This window comes from Adiantum capillus-veneris, chromosome 18 (assembly GCF_014529385.1).
Source record: "Adiantum capillus-veneris isolate H3 chromosome 18, ASM1452938v2, whole genome shotgun sequence".
Classification (NCBI taxonomy): Eukaryota; Viridiplantae; Streptophyta; class Polypodiopsida; order Polypodiales; family Pteridaceae; genus Adiantum; species Adiantum capillus-veneris.
The window spans coordinates 89,521,982-89,532,528 of NC_140948.1; positions in this window are offsets into that span (position 1 = coordinate 89,521,982).

Genomic DNA, 10,547 nt, shown 5'->3' on the forward strand with positions numbered 1-10,547 from the left:
TACATCAAACCTGGCACATGGCGTACATCTCGCAATACGTATGATGCACCATTCAACAACAATAGTCTGACATCTCTTGCACCAACTATGTCATGCACTGAACCATTAACTAGACACACATGTCCAAGCATACCACTAGGATATGTGCTAAACCACTCACGACTCGGTGTGACATGACATCTAGCACTCACACCTAGTATTCAATGCGAAGGTAAAGTGTCCTCAAAACCCGACATAAGAAAGTCAAGAGGAAACATGGAAGTAAAGTCAGCATCTCCGTCATGTGTAGCCGCATATGCTACATCTGCTCCCACATCATCCAAAGTGATAACATCCCTCTTGTGTTGTCTCATGCGCTCTCTCATCCGTTGAAAACAATGCCCACATACATGCCGTGTATGACCACAATGCCAACAAACAACATTTCTATGTCTGCAAGATTGTCCTTTGATTGTAGGCATCTCTTTAGACGCATTTGTGCCAAAAGCATTGCACCATCTTTGCCATAACTCTCTAGCTGTACATGCATCCAAACCAATGCGATAGACAAACTCACCAAGGTGAAACATGATCTGTTGGGGTATAGGCGCCTGTGCCTTGCCCGGCCGCCCAGAGTCTGGGCGCCCACTGACTTGTATACCTTATACATAGCATAAGTGTATAGGGGGCTGCTCACTCTTTAGAGTCTCCCCACCCACATCGTGTCTGTCTCCTTCTCTCTCTCTCTCACTCTCCGTCTGTGGTGCTCCCCGATCCCCTTCAATTGGTATCAGAGCTATGGTGACCGCGGAGAGCACGACGGCTTTGAGAGCTTCGAGGCGATAGCTTGCTCGCTCTCGACGGTGGAGTTCGATCGCAGAGTTTCACGGAGAGCGATTTTAGCTTGAGGAGAATTGTCTTTGGAGCTTAGGAGCTTGGTGTGGTCAAGCTTGGTCGAGGAGGCGGTTGTAGCTTCCTTGGTGAGAGGAGCTTTTGAGCTCAGTGGAGCTCGTTAGAGAAGTGCTCGGCGGAGGAGAGCTTGACATTCGAGTGCTTGGATGCTGTTGTGGCAGAGCTCTTGTGTTGGAGCTTGCATTGAGAGGACATTGCATCACGCAGAGTGGAGCAGGAGCAGGTTCAAGACTGTGTGCAACTCGTTTTTGCCATTTTCGGGCTCTAAAACGCAGTTTTTTGCGTAGCTCCGTCATACAGAGTCAGATGTACATGATCCAGGAGTCTAGGTCAGGGTTTTGGCACGCTCCGGATGGGATGGTGATGTCTATTTGCTGAAATTATGCTTTGAATTACAGCAGGTACAGCAGCAAGTTTATTTGTGCACTCTCGGGTCCCAAAAACACTGTTTTTGGCATATTTTGCACACTCGGACTCGGATACATGTGATCCAGGAGTCTACCCTGGGGTTTTGTCACGCTCCGGACGCACTCGTTATATCAGAATTGTAAAATTCTGAATGCTGAATTTTCTGCAGCAGCAGTTGTTTACTGTGTGTCGAGGATTTCACACATGGCTTGCTCTTAGATGTGAGAGTGATATTTGCTGCAAGTTTCCTCACAGGTGGGAGGATACGATGTATGCCTTATGTGGTTTGATGCTCAGGGAGACTAATGTGATTGCATTTTGAGCTCGGCAATGTATGTTCGAGCATGTTTTTTGGCAGTCACAGGTAGAGCAGATATTTGTGTACTAGATTTGCAGGTGTTTGCAATGATGTATGCAAAGTGTGGAGATTGGTGCATGCATTTGGAGTGCGGTTTGATGTGCTTTGGTTGCTCATGATTTTGAGCGTGCAGTCAGTTTGGTTACTGGTTTTGTAGCCGTTTTACTGACGAAACTCTGGCGAAATTTTCCCAGGAGTTTTATGCGTATCATTTATGCGATCTAGGTAGAGATTGCGGGTTGCACTCAGCATTTGCGTGCGGTGTTCTCTGCAGGTGGGAGATTTGTGTGTGTGTATGCATCAATACCGCACAGTGTGGGCTTGGTGATTAGCTCATGGGTTTGACAGGCGTACAGTTATCTTGGCACACTCACAGGAGTGAGTATTGTGATGTATGCTTGTGTGGCTACGAGCTAGGTAGCCGGATTCGAGCACTAATGGCTTGAGGTTTTTCAGCAGGTTTCAGCTACAGGTTTACAAGTTTACAGGCAGGTTTGAGGGCTTATTTGGGCGCTGAATTTTCAGCCATTGTTTCCTCTTTGCAGGTGTCCATGTATGGCTCAGTTGTAGGCTGATTTGGGACACATTTGTGACTTGTTTATGCAGCTGTTTAAGAGCTGAATTTTGGGGCTGATTTGCAGCCATATCTTACAGCCATACTTGCAGACTTTTGTTGATGTGATTCAAGTCAGTTTAGGGCTGATTTGGTTGACATTTGCTACTCATTGTTGGTTGCTCTTTTGCGAGCATTATGGCTGATTTTTCATTTGACTTCCAGCGTTATGGTCTGACACAGTTTGATGGTGCAGATTTTGTTGCTTGGAAGGAGCATATGCTTGTTGCATTGGCGGATTTGGGTCAGGATAAACCCTTGCGTGGTTTATCGGCGAAGCCCAAGTCTATGCGTGATGATGATTGGCAGGATCTTGATGAGTTAGCAATGTCTACGATTCGTTTGCATCTAGTTGAGTCTGTTGACTGGCAGGTCTCGAGGGAGACTACAACTCATGCTTTATGGCAGAGTTTACATGCTATGTACGCGACATCCATGTCTACAGGGGAGTCTAGTCCCACTTCTATGTCCATGGGAGAGATTGGTCCCACACGCAAGTCTCGACGGCATAGAGACTTGACATGTTGGCATTGTGGACATAGAGGGCACATTAGGCGTCGATGTTTCAGGCGTTTGAGACAACGGAGGCGACATATGCGTGATGCAGATTTGGGCATGACAGATGCTAGTGAGATTAGTACGGTGGTTACTGAGTATGCTTGTGATGGCGATGTCACATTTACATCTAGCTTGTCTTCAGACAATCTTATGTCTACGGATTGCATATCGGGTTGCACATTGTCTTCACATTGGTTACTAGATTCAGATGCTACTTTCCATGTCACGTCGCATCGTGAGTGGTTTAGCACGTTTTCTAGTGGGAGACTTGATTGTGTGCACATGGCTGATGGTTTTTTGTATGACATTGAGGGTGCAGGAGACGTATGTTTGTCCTTGCCCAGTGGTATGAGATTTACCTTGCGTCATGTGCGTTATGTGCCAGATCTGAGACGGGATTTGATCTCAGTCAGACAGTTACGGGATAGTGGATGTCAGATTTTGCTACGAGAGCGAGATTTTGTGATGCATTTGGGTTCGCTAGTGATTGCGAGAGGTGCCAGGAGTGGTACAGGTTACCCATTGCATGTGGATTACGCTAGAGACGGTGTTGTCTCTGTGATCACGCAACCAGGTAGAGAGCAAGAGAGCAGGCGAGTCTCTTTTGCTTGTGGGTTGCAGGATGCTTTGCATGGAGTGCAGAGTAGTGAGCTCATTGTGCACACAGTTGGGGCACGACTTGAGCAGTCACATAGAGAGGTGACAGAGTCAGACATGCATGCTTTGCTAGTGACTGAGCAAAGCAGAGACTCAGTTGTGCTAGATACTTCTATACAGGATAGACAGGTAGAGCGGTCTTGCTCTAGTGAGTCACGACAGGAGGACATTGTGCAAGAGTCTATGCATACGGAGTTAGAGCATGAGAGCTCTAGTGAGTCACAACAGATTGAGTGTTCATGTTTGCAGTGGATGATTGCAGAGGAGGCTGAGATGTCAGCGATTATGCAGTCATTCCTTTCTATGCTCGACAGTGAGCATGGGGATATAGTTGTGCAGGATATGTCTTCCAGCAGACACCTAGAGCAGCTGGTTTGCTCTCAGGTTGCATGACAGGTTGATGCGTCTTTTGCGGTCAGTCAGGAGATGCATGTGGCTGACACGCCTTGTCAGTCACAGATGCCTATTGCCAGGGACATATATGTTGATGCATGCTCCGTAGAGCTAGCAGGGCCCGCTAGCATTGCATCGGCATTCGGTGGTCTCATGTATGAGATGCTGATCTTGAGACCGGATATCGCAGCTACAGTGGGAGCATATGTAGTTGGGGTTGTCAGTCGTTTGTTGACTGATGATGGCATAGTGCACGAGGGAGATATGCAGGTATTGTGTACATACTTGCAGTACGTGTGCGGTACGTCTGGTGGTGTATGGACTTACACGGGAGCAGGACAGCCGGATGCACACGATCACAGCCAGCCAGTGGGCATCGGTTGAGAGCGGTTTTCTCTCACCTTTTTTAGTCTTTAGACTAGGTTCCCTTGCTTAAAGGCACAGTCGCCTTTAAGTGGGAGGTTGTTGGGGTATAGGCGCCTGTGCCTTGCCCGGCCACCCAGAGTCTGGGCGCCCACTGACTTGTATACCTTATACATAGCATAAGTGTATAGGGGGCTGCTCACTCTTTAGAGTCTCCCCACCCACATCGTGTCTGTCTCCTTCTCTCCCTGTGCCTTGCCCGACCGCCCAGAGTCTGGGCGCCCACTGACTTGTATACCTTATACATAGCATAAGTGTATAGGGGGCTGCTCACTCTTTAGAGTCTCCCCACCCACATCGTGTCTGTCTCCTTCTCTCTCTCTCTCACTCTCCGTCTGTGGTGCTCCCCGATCCCCTTCATGATCGTCAAACGTGCAAGCTCATACAAGTCCTCCCACTCATCGTCAGTCATAGACTCTGGCCTAGCATCCATGCCCTGTAGTGGCAACACTTGGCCCAACTGAGTCAATGCATCATGCATACCTACTTTCCAATGCTCAAATTTTGAACCATCAACTTTGTATGGAAAAGCATAAACCCTGACAATGATGTACATGCCAAATCCATGGTGATAACCTGTGACAAGATCAAGCACAAATCGATCAACTGACAATAGCCAAAGCCTGGCTAACTCATGCACCAAGTGCTGTCAAAACACAACATAAGCTATCTAAGCGAAGTTACAACAAATATGGCGATCAATGTAACAAACAAGTAAGCAAAACCGCTCAAATGATGCCAAAAAACCCGCTCTAATCCAAAAGCACTATGTGATAACCGATGAAACTATCATCAACAATCTCCCTTCTTCTGAAGAGATTACCACATATATGTCAAATGGCTTAATTCGGTGAGCAAACACTCTCACAATGTGATGCCAAAACACTATGGCAAAGCAACCACTGAGTGCCAAATGCAATCAAAACATGACTGCAAACCATGCGCATAAACAAATAAACTCACAAGAAAAATCCGACAGAGTTTCAACAATATTTGGCTATCTAACCACCATAATAACCATACATGCCATAAACATGCTCAAAACCATGCACAAAATCCGCACTCAAGCATACGTGAGCTACCCCAAAATCCGTACTCAAGCATACATGAGATCCCTAAACTTGGAAAACAATCCTTTAATTCGAAACACAAAGTGCACTCTACAAGCAAGGCATATACTAGCATAAACCTAGATGCAAACCAATGAAAATATGGCATAAATTGATGCTCAGAACATCTAAAAATCAGTCCACATATGCCATTGCAAGGCGAATAATATCATTTGCCAAAAAGCTCACATCATATGCATCCACATGGCAACATAAATGAGCATCAAGCATGTACCAAATGTGGGGTGCTACCATTTAACGAGCCTTGAAAAGCGAGCGAGGGATACAAAGCGAGCGAGACAAATGAGTTGGAGATATCTTGTAGCTGAAATCCTAGTAATACGGTTGTTCCATGTTTGTATACAAACTATGTACACTCCATTTTCTTTTTTTGTTTATTCCTCAACACCATGTAGGAAATTTACTAAGAATTTTGAATTTTAGATTAAATTTATCTTCATTCTCTCCTTAAGTTAGTACTTACCATATGTTTAGTACTTACCATGCTTGCCATATGTTTAAGGCATAAACATCCATGACTTCTTTGTCATTAAAACCAACATAAATATTTATGACATAAAAAAGATTATAATACAATCTTCTACGGAGAGACACAAATAATCCGCTCATACTTCTCATATGTAGATAATGACTAGAGAGAGTGTGGGCAACAAACAAACTAAACAACAAAGAGAAACTAATGAAAAACCAAAGAGATTAGAATAGAAAGCATGATTCTAATGTAGAAAAAAAACCACAAAGATTTAAGATCAAAGAGGCCATACTATGGAAAAGACACCAAAGTAGACATATTGCTTGAGAAGGACATATTAACAACCACACATGGTTGCCATTCATAAGAGACAACAATTTTGTTTTTTCAAAATCGATAATAACACCTTACATACCCCTTAAAAAACCAAAGCATAATTAGCGACCACTACGATAAGATACTATCAAACTAAACAACCGGATAAATGTTTTCAAGTTGCACAATTATTTATCCTCCTCACACTCATCATCAACAAAATCATCAAATGAGTCATTTGCCGCCATTATTTGTGCCTCTAGCTCTGCATAAAAAGGAAGCGTACTGGGAAAGTGTTCCCACCAATAACAATCAATGCTATATCCACAATGATACCTATCTTGAAGCTTAACAAAGGCACAAAGAAAAAGTAATTTTTCATGACATATACATTGATAAACAAACATACATAAAGAAAGAGCATTGACTAAAAATCAATCTTTTTTATACTATAACTACTAACTACCTTATATAAGGACTAGCTTACTTCAAAAGAAGGCCACAAAGAACATCATCATGTCTATGGCACACAATCCACTATCGCAAGACTAAAAACTAAATTAGGAAAGTACCAAGAGGTTACTTATAAGTCAAATATCCATGCAAGTAAGCATCCAAAGTAAGCAGCATAGGTCTAAGAGACACCCAAATATGTAAAACTTACTAGTCATCCATCAAAAAGGGATTTCCAAGCGGTTTGACCACAAACTCCTCCACTCTTATATGTTCTTTTTCCTTTGATGCAATTGACCTCTTCTCACTTGATAGCTTAATAGGTTCCACCAAATCCTTAATGATTGATGCATCATTGTCAAAAGCAAAGCATGTATATCCCAATATCATGGCTTCATGTGACAGTGGTGCCGTACCACAACCCATGTCGATCACTAAACCCCCTGGAGAACAACAAGTGCGTAGAACACAAGCCATGAAGCTCATACTCTTTTGAACTGCTCCACGAATCAACCTAGAGGATTGTGGATGTTGTGTCTTCTTGCTTTCAGGCATATAATGAGCCCAAAAATCATCATCACTTTGCAATGAATTACCTTTGAAAAGAGCTTTACTATCCTCAAAATACAAAGTTGAATAGTAACCCATTCGATGAGCAAATATGAGTATGTTGCATCGTACCTATCATGCAGATCACAATAAAAAAGTATTAGTATTAAATCATCAAACCATTACTTTTAGAGCTTGGTATTATCAATTTTTATGCAATTACTCACATTGCGAGTGTTTTCCCCTTGTTTGCAACCTCCATATGGTATTTTGCTTCCCATCACCACTCTTCTTGCCACAACTAGGCCCTGAGAATATGCATACTTTTCAATCCAAGTGAGGCAAGGACCTACAAGTTTCAATCACAAAATTCTTAAAGAAAAGAACAAATAAAATCTTTCAAGCAAAATTCAATGTAAGTAGGATTACCATCCAATGGGCTAATCATGACCAACCAACCATCATCAGCAAGACTAGCAGCCCCTATGGAGATACCATAGCGTACATGATCCTCTGTCAACATATCCCACAAAGGAACCTCCTCGCCAACATCTATTCCCACCATACTTGTGGGAAAGTCTATCAAAACAAGTCTTGCTACCCATTTCACTTTTTTCCCTCCATGATGATAATGATGGTCCTTATAAGCATGCAAGCTAAAAACTCATGCATCTTTCCATATGCCTCATTCTTTCTTCCTTTCTCAAAATCTCTACCCATTTCAATATAATCACCAATACAACACCCAAAAATAGATTCAAAACATGTGTCTCTATAGGATTCTATCTTTGATGGCCCATTGTGAATATATGTCACAAATTCTTTTGCAAGAGTTGAGTCTTTTGCAAGTTACAAGCACACATAAATATACTCTTTGAAAAAGAAAAAGAGCACTGTGAACTGGTTGCGCTGCCAACTGACATAAAATCTGCAACTGTCTTGACTAAAAACCTACGAGCTGCGAATTGTCTTGACTCAAAGCCTGCGAACTGAAGATCTCAGCAAACTAAAAATCTATTGCGGACTGCTCTGTGCGAACAGCTGTAAAACTAGGTGCTGCTACGAACGAGTATGCTCAGCTCCTCCAAACGTATCCTCAGCAGGTCTCCTCACCTGGTTTCTCCAAGTAGAGTTTCCAAATGCAAATCTTCAAGCCTTGGTGAGGAACTATCCCTCTCTAGTTCCAAGCTCACATGTCACCGGCGCTATCAACAATGCGTTTCCAAATGCAACCACAAAACCATTGGTGAGCAGAAGAAAGAAGCCTCTCTCACCGGTGTTCTGAGATTTGCTTTTCCAAATGCAACAACGAAACCCTTGGGAGCTGATGAAAACAAAATATTTCATTTCCCCTCACCGGCCTTGTTAGAATAGTGTTTCCAAATGCAATAACAGAGACCCCTGTGAGCAGTTCGTGGAGAACAAAGTATTTCTACAAAGTGTTGCAAAAACAGAGATCTGGCGCCTGTCAAGAGCATGACTTTTGCACAATATTATTTAAAAATTGAAAATGATCTTCGATCTGTAAAGAAAAATGTTTTAAATCTTTAATGAGCATAGATCAAAAGGAAATGTTTTAAAATTTAAGTGAACAAAAATCAAAAGCTTCTTTCCTCGTAAATTGTGACAGAAGCTTTTACTTTCCTCGTGAATTGTGATATAAGTTTTTACTTTCCTGTTCTTTTATCTCTCATGGATTGCACAAACTTTTTCAATACCATCCTATTTATTACTCATGGTCCGTCCCTATCAAACAAATGATTGCACGAACTTTTTAAATACCATCCCATTTATTACTAATGCCAATTTTTTTCTTGCCAAGGCTCAAGAAAATGATTTCTATGGATCTGGCTCTGGATATTAAAAGCGAACCTATCTTGTCTTGAGCTCTGCATTTGTCTTTCAAGATATCTGTGGGTTTTTTGGATGCTTCACTCTTACAATACATATGAAGAGAGAGTTCTCTCAATTACATATGACACAGAGATGTGTGATATTAGTCTCAATGCTCTAAAGGAGTATTTTCAACTTGCAGACCAGACATTATTCTATCTGGAGCACTTCTATAGATGATGTAGTTGTGTCTCTCTCTATAGTTTCATTGGAGGATGGAAGTGATGGGTATAAGCTTCATGATAACAATGGAGGTGTTTACAAGCTAGAAAAGCAACAAGTACAAGAATTGGTAGAAAAAGATATTAGCATTCTTTCAAGTCTTCAGAAGCTTCCACTATTTAGCTCTCTTCATGTTGCTCTTTCTTCAGCACAAGTTAGTCAACACTTGATGAGCTTCCGCTTGAATATGACTGCTACTGTTTGTTTGAGCTTTCACCTTGCAAAGATGGTTCTAACATGAAAGGCATGGTTCTAACTCTGTTTGCCTCTGGGACTCCACTGCTACTTTTGCTTTCTCCTTAAGCTCTGCTTCCCTCATGTCCTCTGTTTGGCGAGCAATAGTCTCTGCCCTTGCCCTTGTATTCACATCATGTGTGACATCTACAACTGTGAGTTGTGGCACTAGCTCCGGGGGGTATAACAAAATTTCCCTCATTTTCTTATCCTTGCAGACATTGGGGACCAGTAGTTTGTCATACCTCCACCTTATTCTTTTCAGTGTCTCACTATCTTTGTCCATTATAGTAACCCTGTGGGCATGGGCCGCAACAATGGTCATGTCACTGAAGTACTCCAGTAGGAAGTCCTCTGCTGCTTTTTGTAGAGCCATTAATGCCACCACCTTCCACCTTTTGGTGCCCTAGGTAGCTTCATCACATATGGACCTCACCATCCTCTGGAAGGGCAGCTTTGGTATGCATAAATCTACACATTTCTGTGCCTTTCTGATTTCTCTGAAAAGTCCCATGCAGGTTTGCAACTTCTTCATCCTTGGCCCTTTCAGAATTTTATTTGGTTTTCCAGGTCTTTTCTTTGGGGTTGCAGATCTGCTACTTGCTTTAGATGCTAATCCTGGTCCCTTGCCTGCCTTCCTTGCAGTGGCTTTTGTTCTAGCCATTTCACTGTACACAAAAAGAAGAGTCTCTCTCTCTCTCTCTCTCTCTCTCTCTCTCTCTCTCTCTCTCTCTCTATTTAAATATGCTAAGCTATACAAAGGAGAGAGAGAGAGAGAGAGAGAGAGAGAGAGAGAGAGAGAGAGAGGAGCCCATTACTAAAGGCGCGCGCGGAGCACGTTTTTACCTCAACAAACACCTCCGCACGCCATTAGTATAAGGTAAAATAAATACACACACACACACTCTCTCTCTCTATAACACTCAGACATACACTGGTCGATGCACAGTGCTAACGGCGCCCATAGAGACATGCACA